At 47.6% G+C, this 17,500-nt stretch overlaps 1 protein-coding gene across 4 annotated transcripts in view; it reads right to left on the bottom strand.

The window, feature by feature from the left end:
• The window catches only part of LOC113813921 (ras association domain-containing protein 10), a 323,202-nt gene that overhangs the window by 278,288 nt on the left and 27,414 nt on the right, over nucleotides 1-17,500 (bottom strand). For 3 of the 4 annotated variants that reach the window (XM_070124560.1, XM_070124557.1, XM_070124558.1), the window contains exon 2: nucleotides 3,119-3,220. The exons of the other annotated variant lie outside the window; for it this stretch is intronic. The gene's annotated coding sequence lies outside the window, so the exon portion shown is untranslated. The remainder of the gene's footprint in view (nucleotides 1-3,118; nucleotides 3,221-17,500) is intronic. 4 annotated transcript variants of the gene reach the window in all.

Genomic DNA, 17,500 nt, shown 5'->3' with positions numbered 1-17,500 from the left:
GAACGAGACAGATGCGACGGGAAAGTAATTATAGAAGTATTATGTTAATGGCATCAGAGAGCGAGAAAATTATTATACTGACTGCAATTTGTGGATAATTACTTTGGTAAATCGTACACTTAAAGAGGTGATGATATTTGTGCTGTGGAGATAATGTCGAGGATAATGTGATAATGAACATAATGACACCATGTTCTTTATTTGACAGTCCTGCCACAGCCACTTGCGAAAGACGGCTTGACTGAATGACGCTCAGCAAGTATACTTCAGATGTTGCATACACAAATCCGAGTCACCGTCATTAACGTCAACTTCAGCAATCTTCCGATGGGAGAGCAAAGGAAAAGGAAAGAAAAACGAATGAGGAATGGGGGATGGGAAATTGAGGAATGGAGAATTGGGATGTGGGAATATGGGTGGGGAGCATGGAATTGAGGAATGGGGGATTGGGATGTGGGAATATGGGTGGGGAGCATGGAATTGAGGAATGGGGGATTGGGAATCTGGAATAGGGGAATTAGGATTGTAGAATGGGGAATTGGGAATGAGGAATAGGGGAGGTCGTCCTGGCTCGTTTCAGATGACCCACTCCTCCCCTAAATAAACCGGTACACTTATTGGATCCGGTACGTATTTTGGATTATTCTCACTCCCCTCCCCTCCTCCTTCCCCCCCCCCCAAAGAATCCAACTCCTCCCTCCTTTCAAAAAAAAAATTATAATAATAATAAAAAAATAATGATACAAAAATAAATAAATAAAATAAATAAAAATAAATAATAATAATAATAATAATAATAAAAGATCCAATCCAGATAGCATCTGGATACGCTGAATATCCCCTTCCCCCTTTGAAATAAAGAAACAAACATATAAACAAAATCAATAACAAAAATCATAACAACAATTTTTGAAAACAAAAAAAAAATCCCCCAAAACAAAAATATCATCCAAGCTAGCTATATAAAGAAAAAAAAAAAGTAACCGGACGCCTCACCGGATCCGATATGAATTTCCGATTATCCCTCCACCAGGAAACTCCCACTCCCCCTTTCCTCCCCACTCCCCTACCTCCCCTACCACCACCACCCCCCAAACAAAATCTTCCCCAACCGAGAGACATCAACCAACGTCACACAGAGAGGCGGCTCAGTGGGTTGACATCTTCCACAATGACCTCATCCGCATCCGTGAACGCGCGTGCCTAGGGGAAGCGGTGGTGGGGGATAGGGGAGGTGGTGGAGGGGGAAGGGAGGGGGTAGAAGGGGGCGGGGGTAGATGTGGAGGGGTAGAGGGGGTAGAGGAAGGAGGGGGAGGGGGTAGAAGAAGGAGGGGGAGGGGGTAGAAGAGGAGGGGGAGGGGGTAGAGGTAGGAGGGGGAGGTTGGGTAGAAGGGGGGAGGGGGAGGGGGAATAAAGAAGGAGAAAGGAGGAGAGAAACAGGATCTTAGAAGGTGTGTGTGTGAAAGAGAAAGTGAGAGAGAGAGAGAGAAGATAAAAAAGAAAGAAGAGTCAAAAAGAAAGAGAAAAGAGGTAAAGAGAGAGAGGGAGGGTGAGAGCGAGAGAGAGGGGGGGAGGGAGAGAGAGGTAGAGGGAGAAAGAGGGAAAGCAAGAAATAGCAAGAAAGAGAAATAGAGAGAGAGAGAGAGTAAGAGAGAGGGAGAGAGAGTAAGAGGGAGAAAGAGAGAGAGAGAGAGAGAGAGAGAGAGAGAGAGAGAGAAGGACGAAGAAAGAGAGGAGAGAGAGAGACAAACAGAGAGAACCAGAAGTAGAAAGGGAGAAAAACGAAGAAGGCGGGGTGGGGTGGGGGGTGACCACGTGGGCAAATAGGGAGACGGAGAATAGGGAGGGTTGAGGAGGGGAGAGGGTAGGGGGGAGAGGGGGGGGGGGCAAACACGTGGGCGGCATTAATCCCTCGAAGAATGCGTGCGTCTCTCTTCGGGGCATTTCCTGCGTCCACCTGCACCCCTCCCCCCCACCTCCTTAGCCGCCATTCTTGCTTCGGACGCCCCCCGTCATTCTAATGAAGCAACACCGTGGGCGTAAGAGGGCTCGGGTACAGGTGGGCGGGGGCGTGAGGCGGGAGATCAAATTACGCCCACCGCCCTTTTCGTCTGACAAGCTGCTATTTCCTCCAGCCCTTGCAATCCCGTGTTGAAATAACCCCACCCACACACACACACACACACACACACACCCATACCCACTCCCCATACGCCTCCTATACAAATACTAAAATTCACCTTACCTTTATCCACTCTTCTTGTCCATCTTTTTTTTTCAATTCCTGACTCTCGAATTAATCCGAACCTCATGCAGCTACACCCTACCCCCCACAATTCCCCCCTACTTCCCTCACTCCCTCCCCCTACTCCCCTCACTTACCACTCCCTCCCCCCTCCCCTTACCCACTCCCTCCCCCCTCCCCTAGTCACCCTCTCACCTACACCTGTAACTCCCTACCCTTTCTGACCTTCGCGCGGCCTTCGTACATTCCCCGAAGTCGGCGCTCGCTTCGGGTGAACTTGCCTCCTCTCAGGCAGAAGACATACCTCCTCCCTTTCTCCCTTTCTCTTCCTCGCTTTCCCCATGCCCTCTTCCCTTCCTCACTTTTCCTATTCCCTCTTCCCTTTCTCCTTTTCCTTTCTTCTCTTTCCCCATTCCCTCTTCCCCCCTATTCTGCTAGAGAGAGAGAGAGAGAGAGAGAGAGAGAGAGAGAGAGAGAGAGAGAGAGAGAGAGAGAGAGAGAGAGAGAGAGAGAGAGAGAGAGAGAGAGAGAGAGACAGGCAGACAGAGAAAAAGAAAGAAAGAAAGAAAGAGAGAGAGAGAGAGAGGGGGAGATAGACAGGCAGACAGAGAAAGAGAAAGAAAGCAAGAGAGAGAGAGAGAGAGAGAGAGAGAGAGAGAGAGAGAGAGAGAGAGAGAGAGAGAGAGAGAGAGAGAGAGAGAGAGAGAGAGAGAGAGAGAAACCGACCCCTGTCCACTCTCCCTGCACCTCTGAGCAATCATCCCAAAAATGAAATAATAATTATAAGTCTATCCACAAAATCCTCACAAGTTTTGCTGCGTGTGTTGTGTCCCGGCGTCCTGCCCTGTCCCCGCCGCCCCGCAACACTCTCACCTTTACGACGCGTGTCTTCTGGGGCCTCTTGGGATAGGTCCGCCGCGCCGCTGAGGGGAAAATCCTGATAATTACCTCTCCGCCTTGCCCCTTCCGACGTACCTGCGAAGATAAACATTCAGATTAACAGACGCACTCCAGTCGTGCCCCTCGGCGCCGCGTCTCTCTGGCAAACGCTCATAAGCCTCCGAGCACCTGTTGCAGACTCGGGATGGTTCATATACTCAATAGATTTATAAATTTCCCAAGGAGGATTCTTTTTGGTTGAAAAAATCTAAGAATGAAAAAAAAGGTGCAAGATGATTGCCTCTAGGAATGAAACACGTGGAAGATGATTGCCTGAGCCAGCAACAGATTTGTACCTTGGTTCGAGTGACATCCCTGGGTAACATCCCTCCTCATCACAGGGACTCAATCAGCCCCTGAAAGCCCCCTCTCACCCCATGGGCGGCGGCCACCCAGGGCAGCCCCGCGCCCCTTCCAACCGCCGCCGCCAATCGCAGGGCCAAAAAACCGCCATCGCCGCCATCAACAGCAACAGCGGCAGCGCCGCCGTCGCTGCGGGATCGGACATAAAACAAACCGAGCAATAAAGAAGACGGCTCGAGGGTGCAGCGGCGGGCGGCGGGCGGCGGGCGCGTGGTGGCGAGGCGGCCGAGGGGCGTGCCGACAAAGGGACGGCCATGAAGGGGCTACCAGCAAAGGCTACCGGCGGGGCTACCGGCTAAACAGCGACCAGCGGGAGGGCCAGCGATCATGCCCCGGGGCCATGTACGGGAGCCTAATTGCTTTATGAAACATATAAACAAGGCAGCCGCCCACCCCCTCCTCCCTCCCCCCCTTTTATTGCGACGGCCGGCAGCCTCCTCGCTTACCTGGCCGGCGGAGCTTATCATGATATATCACGTGCGGTGCTACTATTTAATTACACGCTTCTCTCTTGATAAGGATCGAATAAGAAATATCCCGAGCCTGTTTACATTCCAGAGACTCCGAGTTTATGACGTTCCATCTCAACTCGCGGGTTTCGGGAGATAATCACCGCCCTCGCTCGGCGCCCGGACCAAAGCGGGGAGCAACGCGAACGCGATCAGCGCCCGCGATAACATCAAATCCGCTCGGCTAATCTCCTCCACCCCCCAACCCCCCTTCTCTCTCTGTATGTCTCGCTCTCGCTCTCTTTCTCTCTCTTTCTTTCTGTCTCTGTTTCTCTCTCTCTGTCTTACTTATACCCACACCTGACCCACACCTTCACCCTCACACTTTCTCCCCTCTTCATATTCCTCTCCCTCACCTTCGCTCTCCCCCTCCCCATCTCCCCTCTTCATCTCCCTCACCTCCACTCTCCCCCTCTCCTTCCTCCCTCTGCCCCTTCCCTTCTCCTCTCTCCCCTCTCCTCTCCCTCGTCCTCACCCTTCCCTCTGCCCCTCTCCCTCCTCTTCCTGCTCTTCCCCTCACCTCCACTCTCCCCCTGTCCCTCCTCCCTCGGCCCCCTCCCTCTTCCTCTCCCTCTCTCTCCCCCTCCCCTTCTACCCCTGCCCCTCCCCTCTTCTCTCTGCCCCTCTCTCCCCCTGCCTTTCCCCTCACCTCCACTCTCCCCCTATCATTCCAACCCTTGCCCCTCACCTACCCTCTAACCCTCTCCTTCCACCCTTGCCTCTCACCTTCCCTCTCTCCCTCCCACTCCCCCTCCCCCTCCCCATCCTAGACGACACTTCACCCCCGGAGTCCCACGTCCCCCGCCATGAGACCCGCCGGAGAAGAGGAGCAACGAGGGAGCTTAAACGGTGCCTCACACAGCCGAGGGAGCCGCCGCCGCCACGCCCCTTGACCTCCCAGCAAGTCCAAATATATGTTTAAGTAACCACGACACCTCGGCACAACAGGTCAGGAGAAAGAGAGAGAGCGAAAGAGAAAGAGAGAGAGAGGTCAGGAGAAAGAAAGAGAGAGAGAGAGAGAGGGAGAAAGGGAGAGGAGAGAGAGAGAGAGAGAGAGAGAGAGAGAGAGAGAGGAAGAGATAGAGAGAAAGAGAGAGACATAGAGAGAGAGAGAGAGAGAGAGAGAGAGATAGGGGGGAGGGAGGGAGGGAGGGAGAGAGAGAAGGAGAGAAGAGGGAGAGAGGGAGAGGGAGGAGGGAGGAGAGGAAGGAGGGAGGGAGGGAGGGAGGGAGGGAGGGAGGGAGGGAGGGAGGGAGGGAGAGAGAGGAGAGAGAGAGAGAGAGAGAGAGAGAGAGAGAGAGAGAGAGAGAGAGAGAGAGAGAGAGAGAGAGAGAGAGAGAGAGAGAGAGAGAGATTTGATTTGATTTGATTTGATAATATTTATTTACAGAACAGTGTACATGCCCTGTAAAAAGCCAGGGTAAGATGCTACCGCATCTATCCAAACTGGCTGTGCTTATACTTATGCAAAAGGGCTGTTAATCAAACATTAATTCAACAAGCCTGAAGGTCTGTGTCATTATACTTACAATATTCACATATCATCTAGTTGGTTAAAAAAACTTTTATATCCCTAATCATATCGAAGACAAGACCAGGTGTCTGTGATAAGTGATAAGAATAATATAACCAATAAGTGCTATTTGATCGATAGGATGCAGTTTTCGAGCAACAAAGTAAGTAATGTGTAAGATTTTGCAACTTGGGCGCCTTGCACATTTTGCAATGGAGATACGTAACTGGCTTGGCCTCCAGAACTGCATCCTGTACATAATGTATAGTATATTGACATCCTATGCGTAGACTGGTTAGCGTGACCTGCTGTCTCCGAGACAGTCCATTCGTATATTATATGGTTTGTCAGCATCACATGACCTGACAATACTATCATAATGCCAGATGGTACCATGTCCACTTTTCTTCAATTTTTCAGTGGTCCATACCTGGCCCTCATAATCTCGAAGACAGCTGATAACACGTTTTTTCATTTGACTGATAGATAGCGGTATTACATAATATGGTTCTTCATGGGAAAGTGCTTGCTTTGCTAACTTATCTACGTTGTCACAGGTTGATATCCCTATATGAGAAGGTATCCAGTATAGTGATACTTGTATACCCTGCTCGGATAGGCTAGCGATTTGGTGAATGGTATTGATAGTTACCATGTTTTCTGGATTAAATGTTGTAAGTCTATACAGTGCACCCTGGCTGTCAGAGAAGACAGCTAGGTGTCGCTGCTGTTCAGTGCCTTTTTTGATGGCATGGTATATTGCTACTGACTCGGCATCAGTTGTGCTTGTCCAGTTGGAAATTCGCACACTTTCTTGAAGAGCAATGTCGGGAATTAGTACACCAATCCCTGCTGCTCCATGAGGATCAGTAGAAGCACCACAGTAGATTGCAAGTGGGGGGTACCCTGAGGGGGGTGGAGAATTTCATCAATATATTTCAAGTAATGGCCTTTTAACTATTGAAATGGATTTTAGCCCTGCTAATTTATCAATATGTACGTCAACATGTGATCTATGCCATGGTGAAGTAAGCGTTCCTTCTGGGATGTTGATAAAATCATTGTTCCCCACACTGAAGCTGAGAATAGTCTGGGCCTTCCATTCCAAGTTTGACTTTATGAGATTGGAGTATCGAGGCCGGCGGACATGCCTAGCTCTACTATTGATCTCATTAGACAATGCAAGGGAAATCTGTGGTGTGGATTGAAGCTACAGAAGTCCGATGCCGTGTATGGTGTTGACTTGAGTAATGCGACTGTGAACTGACGGGATGTCAAGCTCTTTCCTCATGAAAAGAACTTTGGCAGTCATTGGGCAACCCAAAATGACTCTCATGGCATTATTCTGTAAGGAAACATACCGAGAACCGGGCTCGTATAGGCTATCATGGACCTAAGCAGGGAAATGTACATCAATCGTAGGACACTTAGGGAAGCACCAACGTATCTGATGCTTATGTATTGTAAAGGTCTTACGCGCTCCAGGCAACATTCCCTGGTGTTTTGAACAATTTCCCGAGTGAAGCGGGACATGAGGTGGGGAGCAATCACCATAACACCAAAATACTTATAAATGCCAGTTTTTCCAATGACTTGTCCACCGAATCTTGGAATGTATGACAGTTTGTTTGATCTGGAAATATACTTAGTCTTGACAGGGTTGATTACGAGTCCAAGGGAAGTGCACTTTTTACTGAATCCTGAAGAACATACTCCCCCCTATCAAATACCTGAATGAGAAACGTCATCAGCATAGGATGTGATGCTGCATAGGTCTCCTAACTCACTATTTAGCTTGCAAAGAGAGTGCATAAGAATGTTAAATAGTGAAGGGGACAAAACTCCTCCTTGTGGAGTTCCTAACTCGAGTTCACCATAATTACTGTAGGTGCCTTGGTAACATACTCTTGCTCTTCTCAAAGACAGATAATCCTTTATCCATAGCAGAAGCTTGCCCTTAACTCCTAGGAGAGTTAATTCATGGAGGATTGCAGTAGGGGAAGCTCTGTCAAATGCACCCTTGAAATCTATGAAGTAAGAAGCCTGTGCATTACTTCCACTGAGGTACTGTGCCAGGCACATTTGTGTTCCTTTTCCCTTTTGGAAACCAAAGACTGATGGGTGAATTTGATCTTTGATCTGGTGGAGCAGGCGATTGAGGAGGATCCTTTCACAGGTTTAGAGAGACAGGATGTCAGAGAAATCGGTCTAAATTCATCAGGACACCCTGGTTTTGGGATAGGAATAATGGTGGCTTGTTTCCAGGAAGTAGGCAAGATGCCTGTAGAATAAGTTAAGTTGAAAAGATCAGGAGAGGATTTCTTCCCTGTACTGTACCTTTGCAGGAGTCGGATGATGTCGTAAGTGATTCCATCATCCCCAGTGCAGTGGATTTGCTAGTTTTAATGGCTGCAAGAAGTTCGTGTCTTGTAAATGGTGCATCAGCCTCATCTAAAAGTTGGCACTGATAGTTAATTTCATTTTTTGTGTCTTGACTTAAGGGAGCATCTACGAATGGATAATGGAAGATTATCGAGAGAAGAGTTTTCGCAGCATTTACTGAGGATTGACAAAGCTACCCTTTCTGGATGAGGGTGGGGAGTGACATTGTGTGCATTGCCTTTAATCTTATTGATTTCCCTCCACACGTTACTCATGGAGCTCGTGGAGTCAATCGATTCTGCCCAGGCATACAATCTCTCTTCCCGCTTTTGTGTCATTATCTCATTAAGTTTTTTACTAAAGAAAACAAGGTCCCTAGCTAAGTAGGGATTTTTCCCCAGGTTTTTTAGCTGATTTACTGTAGACCTTATTAACTTTCTAAGTAGCTTTATTTCCGGATCTTTGTTAAGGTGATATGCTCGTTTGCCTCTGGAGGATGAAGACCTATGTTTGACAGGGTTTCTGGGTTGGAGTTGGGTGATGAGGTTACCAACTTGTTGACAGAGAGTTTCATTAAAGTGAGAGAGAGAGACGGGCTGTAAGACTCGAAAAATATATTCGCAATGGAAATGTGATTGGATAAGAATAAAATGGAAATAAAATAAATAAATAAACAACTAAAAAAAAAAATGCACCTCACCTCGTTACTCGTTCGCTCTCTCCCGCGAAAGAAAACATAACTGCTCGTTTACCCTACTAACTGTCACCAGAAAGTTCCAATTCTTAGGTCACAAATTTTGGGATTATATCGCCATTCACACTGGAGTTTCCAATTACGCGTTTAATGTTCAATTTGTCACCCGCCATAAATTCATGTGACTCATACCCCCTTGGACACCTGTTGGAGTGTGCGAAAGAAAAATTATTAAAGAGAAAAGAATGCATATATATATATATATATATATATATATATATATATATATATATATATATATATATATATATATATATATATATATTTAGGTTATGTAAAGTCAACTGTCGAAATAATGTTAGATATATTGAAAGACTATTAAGAAAAAGAGAAAATTGAATTGAACGAATTGAATTTATTTTTAATTATGTAAAGTCAATTGTCGAAATCATATATACGTTTGATAATAGATTGAAAATAATAAAACATAACAACAAAAAGTATATCAGATTATACGAATACATGTCGACTAAATTGAGTTCCGCAATACAAACACACAAAACCCTTTTAAAATTACACACAAATTATCATGTAAAACGCAAAAAATATGAAAAAAACACGATAATAAAGATGAAAGCCGGACCACCGCCACCCAACAGCCTAAACACATGTCGCCAACGAGTCGACCGCGTCCGCCATTTTACAACAACCCTACTACAACAACAACACTCCCCTGGGGCAATCACTCGGGGGTAAAGAACCGCAGAACAAACCCAGGCGAGACACAAGCACAAGAATCTGTAAAGTCAAGTGGAGGTTAAGAAGTCACAAGAGTGTAGCAGACACCGCCAGCACACACCTTTTTGCCGTCCATTTAGCCCATGTAAATCCCTCCCTCCATTAATTTCACCCACTCCAGGTAACTGCTCGGTTCCTTGACGTCCACCGCCACGACAACACGTGTTAGGCCCACCCGTCCCAATACCGCCTCTAAGCCCACGTGTCGCCAGGGTTGAGAATCCTGTACAAACAGAAGGGCGAATTCGACCCAACAAGCGTGAGTCCCAAGGAGATGGATTCGTGTACATTTTCTTTTTTTCTTTTTGAACCAGAGCACAGACTCCTAACTCTCCCTCCCTCCCCCCCCTCCTCCTACCCCATTTCCCATCCCCTACCCACCCTTTCATGAAGCGCCGCGTGTCCTTCACCTTGTAAGTGAAGTGATCGTTTTTTGTCCGGCCAAATATGGTCACATGACTTGAAGGAATTACAGGTATGCTGGCCCCTTCCCAAGTGATCAACAAGACCAGGCGCGTGCGGGGCAATCTATGCTAAGTGACGAAAAAGATGGATAGATAGACAGAGGGATAAACCGGTTGTTGGATAAACGGAAGGAGAAGGAGATACTGGTTGATGTATACAGAGAGAGACAAAGGGGATAAGTTGGGAGCTCGGGAAAAAAATGGCAAGTGAAAAAGATTTTAAAAAAGTGAAAGCAAGTGAACGAAAAACAAGACAAACAGACAGACAACGAACAAAGAAACGAACGAGGAATGAAACCAAAAGACGAGACCAAAAGTCCTGCCTGTCCGTAATGCACGAAAGACGCGGCTGCACTAACGGTCCGGCATAAGGGCGACTTTCCCTTTATGTACTGAAGGGTCACGGCCATCGCTACCATCTCCGTCTCTCGTTAACTCCTAGTCTCTCTTATCTCTGTTATCACTGGTCTTCTTATCAGATCCTGCTCTATTTGCCTTGCCCCTGGTGATTCGTCCCCTTTACTGTCGTTTATGAGCGTCAAGCCTTTTTAGATAACACTGACTTATTAAGGACTTCCTGAATCCTGAGTCCTGAATCTCTCTCTCTCTCTGCTTCTTCTCCTTCTCCTCCTCTTTCTATTTCTCTTTTCCCTTTCTCCTTCTCCTTCCCCTTCCTCTTTTCCCTTTCTCTCACCCTCACTCTTACCCTGTCCTTCCCCTTTTCCATCTCCTCTTCCCCCTCCTTCTTCTCCTACACCCTCTTTCCTCCGTTATGTGTGCAAGTATACAAAGTTACGCACACGGCCAACCTCGCATCAACACACCGACACCAAACAAGTCCCCGCCCCTCTCTTCTCGCTCCTCATTGACAGTATCGCGGTGTCGTCATTCGGACATAAATCCTCTCCGCCTCGACCCTCATTAGCCACCGAGCAGCGCCCTCCGAGCTCGCATCCATTACGACCCCGAGGACTTGCATTTCTTCCTCATTCGTTCACACCACTGACGCCCCTCCCTCCCTCCTCCTCCTCCTCCTCCCCCTCTTCTCTCGCGGGATCTTCAGGCGGTGTTCCAAAATGGTTCATGGGTTATTCAGGTCGGTTTGCACTTCACAACTATGAGTTAGAAGCTCCCCTTTTCTTTTCGTTCAACTCTCCTGAATGTGCAAGGTGCGATAATGCAAAATCAATATGGTCAGCGATGGCAACTGGGAATACTGATAGTCTGCAATGTTTCATTCCTGGTGAGTTTTAGAGACAAAAAATGGCCGTGTAACATTGAAAACGACAAGATTAATTGATTTTATTACCAGAGACACGAAGAGAGAGAGTAAGAGAGGGAGAGGGAGAGTAAGAGAGGGAGAGGGAGAGGGAGAGGGAGAGGGAGAGGGAGAGAGAGAGAGAGAGAGAGAGAGAGAGAGAGAGAGAGAGAGAGAGAGAGAGAGAGAGAGAGAGAGTGGGGGGGGGGGGGGAGGAAGAAGAGAAGAGGTAGAGACTGAAAATAGATGGCTTCATAGAGAAAACGCAACGTGTACCAAACGTAAGAACGCAGCATTTTTTTTCGAAAATCACCAAGACATGAATAAAACATCTCTGTACTCGTAAATAAAGTTAAAGATCCATTTACATAAAGAAATATAAATAGATATAGTCAAACAGAAATCAAAATCCTTTCATACTGCATGTGAAAATCCAGTACAGGTACAGGCCTATGCAGAAGAGTCAAGCCCGGATCCTATGAGAATCCAACCTTACTTTACATTTTGCTCCCTCCCCTCCCACTCCCCCCCCCCTTCTCCCCTCCTTCACAACCCTTCCCCCAACCCCCCCTAACCTCGAGGCCTGAGATCCACCCCGACCTCCGGAATTACAAACGTTCACAATGGATCAAGATTCATAGATTCAATTAATATGTAAAGTCTCCCGCCAAACTCTACAGGACGCGGCGTGTACCCAACCTCGCTTCCCGCCGACCCCTTCGTCTCTCCTTCCCTCTTCCCTTTTCGCCTCCCTCCCTTCCCTTCTTCCGCGCTGGTTTATCAGAGGCTTTTAATGGATTATTCATTCGTAATCTTTCTCATTAGCATCATCATTATTGCCATCATCACCACTATCATTATCACAAGAGAATTACCAGTTAGTCTTTTTCCCCATCCAGGCGTTTAATTAATTTACTCATAGATTCTCTTTCTTTTCATCTCTTCCGCTTCATCAGCTTCCTCTCTCTTGCTTTCCTTTCTCTTTTATCTTATTTTTTCTTCCTTCCAACTTTCTCCTTTCAACCTCTCTCCTTCCCTCCCCCCATAGCCAATACGATTACACCCTTCCCTCCTCCCCCCTCTCCTCCTTCCCCCTTCTCTCCTCCTCCAGTGCCTATCAAGCTTGTAATGGAGTCATTAACATTCAAATGAGGTGGTCAGGAGGCTGCGTGCGTGCGTGCGCTGTGTGTGTGTGTGTGTGTGTGTGTGTGTGTGTGTGTGTGTGTGTGTGTGTGTGTGTGTGTGTGTGTGTGTGTGTGTGTGTGTGTGTGTGTGTGTGAGAGAGAGAGAGAGAGAGAGAGAGAGAGAGAGAGAGAGAGAGAGAGAGAGAGAGAGAGAGAGAGAGAGAGAGAGAGAGAGAGAGAGAGAGAGAGAGAGAGAGAGAGAGAGAGAGAGAGAGAGGGAGAGGGAGAGGGAGAGGGAGAGGGAGAGAGAGGGAGGGAGGGAGAGGGAGAAAGGAGGGAGGGAGGGAGGGAGAGAGAAAGGAGGGAGGGACGGAGAGAGGAGGGAGGGAGGGAGAGAGGGAGGGAGGGAGGGAGGAGGGAGGGAGGGAGAGGGAGAGGGAGGGAGGAGGGAGAGGAAGAGAGGAAGAGAGGAAGAGAGGAAGAGAGAGAAAGGAAGAGAGAGAGAGAGAGAGAGAGAGAGAGAGAGAGAGAGAGAGAGAGAGAGAGAGAGAGAGAGAGAGAGAGAGAGAGAGAGAGGGAAGAGAGAGGGAAGAGAGGGAGGGAGAGATAGGTAGATAGAGAGATAGATAGATAATGAGAGAATGAGAGAGAGAAGGAGAGAAGAGAAAGAAAGAAAGAGACAAAAAGTCAGACGGGGAAAAAGGGAAGTGCATAGAGATTTGAAGAGCGCCATCAGACCCCCCCGGATGAGTCAGTCTGAGTCCTCGGCCTCCACTTCACCCCCAAGCATGACTCACAAGCGAAGAAACTGGAAGGACACCCACCTTTGTCACGTGACCACACGTAAAAACACAGACATACAAGCACGCACGCATATACAAACAAAGTCGCTGTCTGTCTATTTTTTCATATACCTTCTCTTTTTTCTCTCTTTGTATCGATGAATTTTTCTTTCTATTTTTGTATTACTCTCTCTCTCTCTTCATCTTTCTCTTATTCTATCTCTGAAATTCCTTTTCTATCCCCCCCTCTCTCTCTTTCTTTCTATTTTTCTTTCTTTCTCTCTCTCTCTGTGCAAACTTACCTACCTGCCAACCCACATACATGCATACATACATAGGCTTTATACATGCATAAATAATATATCCTAAGGTGCAGGTCAAGGCCAGAGCTGCTACACCGAAATGGGTTGAGCGAACTTCAAAGAGAGAGAGAGAGAGAGAGAGAGAGAGAGAGAGAGAGAGAGAGAGAGAGAGAGAGAGAGAGAGAAAGAGAGAAAGAAAGAAAAAGAGAAAGAGAGAAAGAGAGAAAGAGAGAAAGAGAGAGAAAGAGAGAAAGAGAGAAAGAGAGAAAGAGAGAAAGAGAGAAAGAGAGAAAGAGAGAAAGAGAGAGAGAGAGAGAGAGAGAGAGAGAGACGTAGACAAACAGAAAGACATATACATACATAGAGAGAATGAGAAGAAAACCAATAAAAATAACACACAAATACGTAAGAATGGGAACGTAGCGTGTTAACGAAATAAAATACCAAAACAAAAAAAAAGTGGAGAGGGCGGACCTCCGCTCAGGGTGGAGGCGCACGTCGCGATTCCACATCTGGGCACTACAGGTGGGGGGAGGAGGGGAAGGAGGGCAAGGTGGCGGCCAGGAGGCAGGGTCCTAGGGAGAGAGGGAGGGATCAAGGGCCTAGAGGTAGGAGGGAAAGGGGGCAGTGGCAGGGGAGAGAGAGAAGGGGGGCAAGAGCCAGGAGGCAGGGAAGAGAGGGTAGGCGACCAAGTGGAAAGTGGCAAGGGCCTGGATGCAGGGGAAAAGGGGTAGTGGGAAGGGAGAGAGAAATGGACCAAGGGAAGGGGACAAGGGGAAAAGGGGTAGTGGGAAGGGAGAGAGAGAAAAGGACCAAGGGGAAGGGGACAAGGGGAAAAGGGGGTAGTGGCAAGGCCTGGAGGAGGGGAAGGAAGGAGAAGGGAAAGGGAGAAAAGGTGTAAATATAAGATAAGGGGTCAGGAGTAGAAGGTAGTGGAGAAGAGGTAAGGATTTGTGGAGGGCCGAGGAGAAGAGACAAGAACCAGTAGGTAAGGCAGACAGGGCAAGGGCCAGGGGGTAGGGTAGACAAGGCAAGGGCCAATGGGTAGGGTAGACGAGGTAAGGGCCAGTGGTTAGGGCAGACGAGGTAAGTGCCAATGGCTAGGGCAGACGAGAGCCAATGGGTAGGACAACCGAAGCAGAGAGCAAGGCGAAAGCGGCAGTGCGAAGGCAGCGACTGGACGAGACGCGGACGCGTCGTGGAGGCGTCTCGCTAAGGTGTCCTGGAAGCGTCTCGTCGCGGAAGAACGCCGTCTCGGAATCGCTCTGACGTGCAGGCGGCGGCGGCGTAGGAGGCACAATGAACGAGGTGTCGCAATGGCGCCAGGAGGCTGTAGTCTGCGAGATATAGTTTCCCTGTCATGAAGCTGTCGTGTTGTACGCCTGATAAAAAATAATATATATGCTGCACTGCATGACATATGTCTTGCAATTCGAAATTAACCGTGCTCCCGTACGGCAATTATGAATATAAACTGATGTGTAGATAAAGCATTGTGCAAAGTAATATGATTGTTAACTTGTTGCAGGTAATTTCTTGCTATCATTTCATAACAAACTAATAAAGTTATGAACGAAAAATATCACACATTCCCCCTAAAACATGTATTACCACAGTATTACAAAAGCTTAAGCGAATGATACAACCGGCACAGTGCAATATGCTAATGTGGGTGATTTGGCTACACCGGCGCAAAGTCGACAAGTTGAGCCATGACAGGAACGCGTGCGAGCAGGTGGACTTGCGGGCGGGGTGTCGTAGGGGCGTGGGCGTGAGGATGATGAACGAGTGACAATATCGCAGCGTCGGGGTAAGGCGGTGCGGCGGGGGAGACGCCCGACGCACGCCGCAGGGAGCCGCTCGTGCGCCGCTTGCGGGCTCTCGGCCGCTGCCCTTAGACAGACAGAGAGAGAGAGAGAGAGAGAGAGAGAGAGAGAGAGATGCATAGATAGATGGAGAGAGAGAGAGAGAGAGAGGGAGAGAGAGAGGGACAGAGAGGAGAGAGGGAGAGAGGGAGGGGAGAGGGAAAGGAGAGGGAGAGAGAGAGGGGAGAGGGAAAGGGGAGGGAGAGAGGGAGGGGAGAGAGAGAGAGGGAGGGGAGAGAGAGAGAGAGAGAGAGAGAGAGAGAGAGAGAGAGAGAGAGAGAGAGAGAGAGAGAGAGAGAGAGAGAGAGAGAGAGAGAGAGAGAGGGGGGGGGGAAGAAGAAGAATCAACATACAAATTTGCCTGCGTATGACCCAGAAGCCTTCCTTCCTTATAACCCCAACGTCTCACCTTCTCGCCTCTCTGCACTCTTCCCCAAACGCCGACCTTCACGAGCTGCCAAAATGCACCACTAATATCCTCCCTAAAAAATACTATCAATCTTTTCCGTTTTTTCCTCCTCCCTTCGCCACAACTACATCTTCGGCCTGCTTCTTGTCTCTTGTAACGGTCATATGCCTTATCTCCTTCAAAAAATGATAATCTTTATTCAGCAACGGGTTAAGATGTTTATATTCGATGAGTCGGCTACAGATCTGCATATGCCCCCCACCCCTCCCCTCCGTGAGTCGCTTGCACATGCACCGTAAGTCGCGTTACGTACACATCCCGAGTCACCGCCGCGTATTCATCATCATCCGCAACTCGCAATCACTCACCAAGGGAACAACGAGGTCAAACGAGTGCAATCATCGGCAAATAATTAGTCAAAACGAGATGGGAATAATAATCCACATTTTTCAAATCTTTACGCAAGCAAACGCCCGAAGGCACGCGTCATCAAGCAGGTATTAGATATAATTAACCTGCAATTAGGCCATGATACCGTGAATCTCGAAATCCGTGAGCAATTTTCTTTTCTATAACAGTTGACTAAACACTGTAATTCTAGTAAAAAAAAGACAGTTCTTTGCCCTTCACGCGACCCTTAAAAAAACCCGAGCGATGCAATCTCAAATATCTTATTATTTGTTTTTTTTTAAATCTCATTTCTATTTCATCGTTTTTATCATTATATATATATATATATGTATATATATATATAATATATACATATATATATATATATTCTTTTTCTTATTTTCCTTTTTTTCTTTTTTCTCTCTTTTAATTAATTTTACACGCCGCAGTACAAGAACAAACAGCTAACCCGTTTTCCTTGCCATCCCCTCCGCCCTCCCCTCCCCATCCCCCCTCTCGCTCCCACTTACGCATGGAATGACGCATCAGATAATAAGACAGCTGACAGCCGAGGTGAAAGCTTTCGATTAATAGTACGAGATCAAGCACTCCAGTTATTGTGCGTACTCTCCTCCTCCTCCTCCCCTTTTGCCACCTCCATTTCCTCTTCTCTTTTGCTCTCTCCACCTCTTTTGCTATCCTCCATCTCCTCCTTCTTCTTCTTGTTCTTCTCCTTCTCCTCTTTCATCTACTCCTCCACCTCCACCTCCTCCTCCTCCTCTCTTCCATCTCCCTCCCACCTCTTCTCCTCTTCCCCTTTCTTTTCAGATGAGGGTGAGTGGGGAGGGGGAGGGGCTGAGTATGTGGGTCTGCAACCGCTTATTTGCAATCAAGAGTTTATGCGATGTAAGGCAAGATAATGAAATTCGGCGACACACGAAGCTTAATCTTTAACTGCGCCTTAGAATTCTTTGTTAACGAAGGGGAGTACAGGTGTCGAGGTTCGCGGACTCACATTAATAAAGTTTATAACAGTATAAGATCTTAAGGTGGTGCGAAATCCGGGGAAGAAATTTGTCATTTAAATGTTCGGCATAACTCTGAATTCAAAATAGTTCGCTCTTATTACCCGGGGTATTTCACTGAAATAACAACCGGGTCACTTGATCTTAAAGCATCTATTAGACAGCATTTAAACAACGACAGTCATTTCATTTTTTCTTAGATTTTTATCTATCTTTATTTTTATTTCATTAACTTTTTTTTTACTACGTGATAAAAAGCAGATCACCTCGATGTGGCCCCGCTGTCATTTGCCTCCCCCTCCCCCCCTGGCATACCGTAAATGGGGGGTCATTATCACCCCCCCCCCTCCCCCCTAGTGCCGTTCAGTGCCACATCCGGCGCAGCTAAACAGAGCAAAGTAAGGCTGGGCAAGATAGAGCAAGGCAGTGCAGAGCTTT

The sequence above is a fragment of the Penaeus vannamei genome, chromosome 8 (assembly GCF_042767895.1).
Source record: "Penaeus vannamei isolate JL-2024 chromosome 8, ASM4276789v1, whole genome shotgun sequence".
Classification (NCBI taxonomy): Eukaryota; Metazoa; Arthropoda; class Malacostraca; order Decapoda; family Penaeidae; genus Penaeus; species Penaeus vannamei.
This window is presented reverse-complemented; position numbering and strand designations above follow the sequence as displayed.